At 39.9% G+C, this 6068-nt stretch overlaps 1 protein-coding gene across 1 annotated transcript in view; it reads right to left on the reverse strand.

The window, feature by feature from the left end:
* The window catches only part of LOC138006406 (proton-coupled folate transporter-like), a 17551-nt gene extending 11594 nt beyond the window's left edge, over positions 1-5957 (reverse strand). The window contains exon 1 of the mRNA XM_068852705.1: positions 4427-5957. The gene's annotated coding sequence lies outside the window, so the exon portion shown is untranslated. The remainder of the gene's footprint in view (positions 1-4426) is intronic.
* Positions 5958-6068: the final 111 nt, after the last annotated feature.

Consider the following 6068-nt stretch of genomic DNA (forward strand, 5'->3'; position numbering starts at 1 on the left):
AAAGAGCTGCTCAGCATAGTTCACGGGTGCACACGCTTTGACCAGTACGTTTATGGTAGGCCAATTACAGTACAGACGGATCACAAGCCGCTAGAGAGCATTTTCAAGAAATCTCTGCTTTCGGCCCCCAAAAGGCTCCAAAGAATGTTATTACAGCTCCAGAGGTATAGCTTGAATATAGTGTACAAGCCTGGAAAGGAACTATTCATTGCTGATACACTCAGTCGAGCATTCCTTCCCAATAAGCCGAGTACAGAAGAGTTGAAGTCGGAGGTTTTATCAGTCGAACAGGAGGAGCATCTAATCAAATCCATTGAAGAGATCAACATGGTCGAGTTTCTGCCAATCACAAGTCAACGCCTTGTTGATCTCAGAAGAAAAACTGATCTTGACGAAGGTCTTCAGCAGTTGAAACATATTATCAAGATTGGTTGGCCAGAAACAAAAGAAGAAGTCCCATCAGAAATCAGGAGATATTTTGACTTCAAAGAAGAGCTCAGCATCCAAGATGGTATCCTCTTCAAAGGAAATCGAGTAATAGTACCTGTAGCGCTAAGGCCCCACATGATCACGCAAGTACACTCAAGCCACCTTGGTATTGAAAGGTGTTTAAATAAAGCAAGAGATGTCCTGTTTTGGCCTGGCATGACCGCAGAGATCAGGGACTGTGTTTCTAAGTGCGAAACATGTAACACTTATCAGACAAACCAGCAGAAAGAACCACTCATACCTCATGATCCACCTAAACGTCCTTGGTCTCATGTTGCAACAGACCTTTTCAGTTTTGACAACAAGGAGTGGTTCATCATCGTTGACCACTGGTCAGATTACTTTGAACTGAACCAATTATCCAGTACCAACTCAAGCTCTGTTATCAAGTCTCTCAAGAATCAGTTCGCACGCCATGGCATACCTGATACTCTGTATTCTGACAACGGACCACAGTTTGCTTCCAGAGAATTCAAAGAATTTACATCCGCCTGGCATTTTGACCACCAAACGTCTTCACCACACTATCCACAATCAAATGGCAAGATTGAAAATGCTGTTAAGACAGCCAAGAAGTTACTAACCAAAGCAAAGGCAAGTGGACAAGATCCATACTTGGCCATTTTGGACTGGCGAAACACACCTTCACCCAGTATTGGATCATCACCAGTACAAAGATTATTTGGACGACGTACAAAGACACTGTTACCTACAGCAGGAACTTTGTTACAGCCAAAGATCGTGGAGGGAACTGAAAGCAAGCTCAAAGAAAGAAAGACGAAACAAGCACTGTTTTACAACAAAGGAACAAAAGAGCTTCCTGTGCTTCAACCCGGAGACACAGTGCGCATGAAACCGCTGCCATCAGACAAAGAAAAGCTGTGGAGAAAGAGATCTGTTGTCAAACAAGTGGCACCTCGCTCCTACGAGGTAGATCTTCAAGGAACTATGTTCAGGAGAAATAGAAGACACTTGGTAAAGACCAAGGAACCATCGCCACAGTTGGATTTGGAATCCCAAGAAAACCTGCCAGCTAGTAGTACCCCTTTACCTGTGGAAGGACCACCTGTGGTGCAAACAAGATCTGGTAGAATCATTCATAGACCAGGACGACTACGAGATTTTGTTTGAGGAACGTTGTTTAGGACTTTGAACTGTCATCGTCTGATTGAGTGCTTTATGTTGAATAACTTTTTTATGAGAAGGGAGATGTGATATTATGAAGTAGTGATCAATACCGCTGACATAATATCGTAAACTCGTAAGAAACGTTTCGGTGACGTTCTTGTAAGTTTACTTGAGTTTTCGCTAAGACTGTTTAGTTGAGTTTGCTCGTTTTGAAGCTAAGGACTAACACAAACGGCTTCTCAAATAGTGACCTTAGGTTTCTACTGGCGCCATGGAGCCATTGAGTTTCTTCAAATCTGTCAGAACTTTGAACTAACAACTACTTTTGTCAAAGTTGATCCGGCAGAGGAAGTCAAAAAATGGTCGAAGTCATCTAAACAGTTCGCAATGCTAATATCATTAGAGAGGAGCTTGCAATTGGATCAAAGCTCAAGCAGAAGGCGACGTTGAAGAATGAGATTAATGCGGTGACTTATGACGGAATTCGTCAAAAATAGTTCGCCGCTCTAATTCATGTGCATAGTAAGGGAAAAATACTACGAACGCGTACTCTGATGAAAAAAACAAATAATCATGACTGATTATGAGGCTGCTGATCAGAGAGCGTGATAACAACATCAAAAAGATCTCATCACACAGAGATTCATTCTCAGTCCAGAAGCTTGTTCTTTTTGCTGAAGCTTAAACTCCTTCTCACCAAGTACCATCGAAATACAAGCAAGTTTTGACAAACTGTATTGGAAACTCGAGCACACACTAGCTGATGACAAAAAAGAGCTCAGTTTAGCTAACCGCTGCGACCCTCCGATCAATGCATCGATTGCAAATCACCAAAGCCAACGAAAGTGCTACAAAAGGCTACGAGACAGTTAAAACGACTAGATAACATTGCCATCACGAAGCCAGATGAGGGTACTGGTGTAGTCATTATGAACAAATCTGACTACGTGAGCCTTGAGTCAAGCATGATCCATCAATGACACATCAAAAAATTCGACTGAGACCGGAGACAAAAGGCCGACCATGAAAACATTTCCACCCCCTATTGCAGAAGGGGAAACAACTTGAATCTGTGGTTCTACCAAAAGAGATTGCCGATTCCGTTTGCTGGTCAGGCTCATGTCTCAGTGCCCACTAGTATTTAGGAGAAGCTATCAATAAGAACAATCTTATGATCTACCGCGGGTACCTGCAACTATGCGCTAGCAAAGTGACTTGACGAAAAACTGAAGCCCTTGTCAGTTAATCGCTACACAATAATTGATACTCTTTCTTTTGCTGTGCAGTATTTTAGCCTTAAAAAATCAGGGGCACCCAACGATAATCTTCGGTGAAATATGTGTTCGGGAGAGCCAAACTGTTCTAAGAATTTCGGTTTTACGTTGCAAACAGATATAGATTTAGTAAAACATCAACTAAAAGATTCGGCAACCAGATAAAAGTAGTCCCTTAAGTTTTCGGAAGGGATATTTTGCAATTGGCACTTAAAAAGGTCACCTTAGTAGTTTCGCATGAGCAAATGGTTCCATGGAAGGTAACGTTGAGCTAGCAATTTCTGAAATGAAGATTTAATTCCCTAAAATTTTCGGACACTTCAATTTTCATCTAAGATATCCGAACAGATCAAATTCTTTTAGGTGATGAAAACATCTCTCTGGACAGTCTTTATACATTACAAGGAGCCTAGAAATGTCTCTCAAAAGCTTTTGGCTTAATTTTCTCGTTGGGTGCCTTTGAAAAATGCCTGACAATACTGTGTATTAGTCAAATATCAAAACGTTACCCTACTGAAAAAGTACTCTCTTTCTTTTGGAGACCCACTGTTCGGTTTGCGGCCGGAAAACCTTTTCATTTAAGCCTCTTTAATATACAAGGGAAAGAAACTAAATAATAACAGTGAAAGGGGCTTGCCTTAATTTTCAGTGTGCTAAATCACATGAAATGTCGAATGGGTTTGTCTGACTGTATATATTATATCAACACTCAAACCTAAGGCAACAATATCAGAGAACGTGATATAGCAGGTTCAAAGATAAATCTCTATGGTAGCCATTCGCCTTGGACTAATGCAAGGTCAGAATGTAGATTACATCATAGTATGAGTGCAATGAAGCAGTTGTTCATTCTCCTTGAATTACACTTTTTCAAAATTTTGATTTTTCCTTTGTTCAGATTGTGATAATGAATATTAGATGAAAAATTGAACTGATTTGAAAAATTTGAAATCCAGAAAAAATTTAGCCACAACACGGTAATTCTTTACACTCTGTCTACACTAAACTGGTCGCTTGCCATAAACACAAAAGAAAGGCACAAGACATTCCTAGCCTTTTAAATAAAGCTTCAACACTTTCTCTCTTTCTTTGATTTCCACTGAATGCTAAAATGATCAAGAAAAATCCATCATGCAGTAACCGTGAGTTACAAAAATTTCGTCATATGATTATCAACACATGAAATAATCAGGGGCGGACGGAGAATTTTGTGATAGAAGGGCCTCGAGTGTAAAGGATTTGCATTTATCTTCTTTTCTTTTCTTTATATCGGCGCGGAGAAGCGTTTACTAGCATCTCAAACACTACTCTTGGGATAAGTTTAAATTCTTTATTGCGCTTGAAACGACCTAAAAACGGAAAAAACAATTTGGAGCGTGCGACTATTACAAAAGATGAAAGGAATAATCGAACTATAATTTGTGAAATCGATACAAGAAAATTGAGCAACACGAATATAACATAGACGAACCCGAAAGCATTGAAGTAATGAGACATTATTAACGATAAACTTATTACAACAATGAAAATCATACCTCTGTCCTCCGGTAAAGGGCTAATATTCTTTCAGTGAGGGAAATCTTAACTTATGGCCCCTAACGTCTGTACGCCCTTGCCTGAATTGTCCTTAATATTATTTGACCTTGGGAGCGAAAATCACGACAATGACAAAAACGGAAACATTGTAACGCAATCCTTTACATCGAGATCTCGTATAACAATGAGAATATGGGCCCATCAGGACTGCGAACGGCGCACTTTTCTGGGGAGTTTCGGGCGCATGCTCCTCAAGGAGCAATCTAGTGTATTCTGGACGCTGAAATTTAGCAAATGCCTGGATTCCATATTGAACATGTAATATTGAAATATTAAATAAACTAATGGTTTGGGTCAAAGAATTAATTAACATTTTATGATGCTAGCAGGGGCCGAAGCAATCGTGGCGAGAGCACAACAGACTGAAACTACTAGACATTGACGTATCCACCGGATCAAGTTATCAGGTCTTTGAACACCTGGGTCAAAGCATTCCAATTGGCAATAGGCCTTTTGCAACTAACGATCACATGGTACAAAATCCGCCATGCTCGGAGGGCAAGCTCATTATTATTCCCCCACTGAGACATTAAAACAAAGAGACCTGAACCAGTCAAGCTTGACTTGCCTTTGTTTTAATGTCCCAGTGGGGGAATAATAATGAGCTTGCCCTCCAGCATGGTGGATTTTGTACCATGTGATCGTTAGTTTCAAAAGGCCTATTGTACAGTTGTGTGCTTAGTTACCGGGCCTATGAGTGAAAGGGAGGCCATAGTAAACTTTAATTTGTTGTGAATTCGAATAGAAACCTCACTACTTTTCTCATGTAAATTCCAACTGATTAGCATGAGAACTACATCATTATTATAAGAATAGCAGGGAAGTTTGTATCATAACAAGGTCAACACCAGCCCCACTTTTATTTAAAGGCCAGGTAACTAAAGACATGACTGTAAAAAGTTCTATTGGTTAATGATCAAAGAAAGCCACAGATAGCCAATCAAAATGCTAGCCCTCAATGGCGCAATGTTTTCGTTATTACGTGGTACGCGTGCATTGCTTCCGCCTAATTACGAAATTACGATTACCCTAACAAAAAATGCCATTTTAAAGGTATAAGACCACCTTAATCATAACCATTACCATTTTCTCAAATTTGATTGGTGCATTAGCTACTTTACTTTTCACTAATTATTGAGTAGGGTTGAAATCGGACAGTGAAATCGGACAGTTGGCTGTATTCGGATAGCTTAAAATCAGACAGTTGCATCAGCCAATCATATTGAGTGCACTCAGCTTAATCCACCAATCACAGAATTTAGCACAATAAGCATAGCAACAACCACTTATCCTATCAAACTGGGGATTTTCCAAAATAGACAAATTTGTAACATTAGGCAGTGAAAAAGGAATGCATAAATTTTGTTTTCTCGGACATTGTAATGGTTATGATTAAATTGGTGGCTGGACATCGTGTCGTCCAATCCAGTCTGTAATCATACTCGTGATTGAACAAATCGGTCTCCCGCTACGCGGTCGTCCAATTTTGTTAATCACTCGTATGATTACAGACCAAATTGGACTCCACTCAGTCCTATTACCATCATATATTTTCATCTCTGTGATTAATAAGTCTCTATG

This window comes from Montipora foliosa, chromosome 6 (assembly GCF_036669935.1).
Source record: "Montipora foliosa isolate CH-2021 chromosome 6, ASM3666993v2, whole genome shotgun sequence".
Classification (NCBI taxonomy): domain Eukaryota; kingdom Metazoa; phylum Cnidaria; class Anthozoa; order Scleractinia; family Acroporidae; genus Montipora; species Montipora foliosa.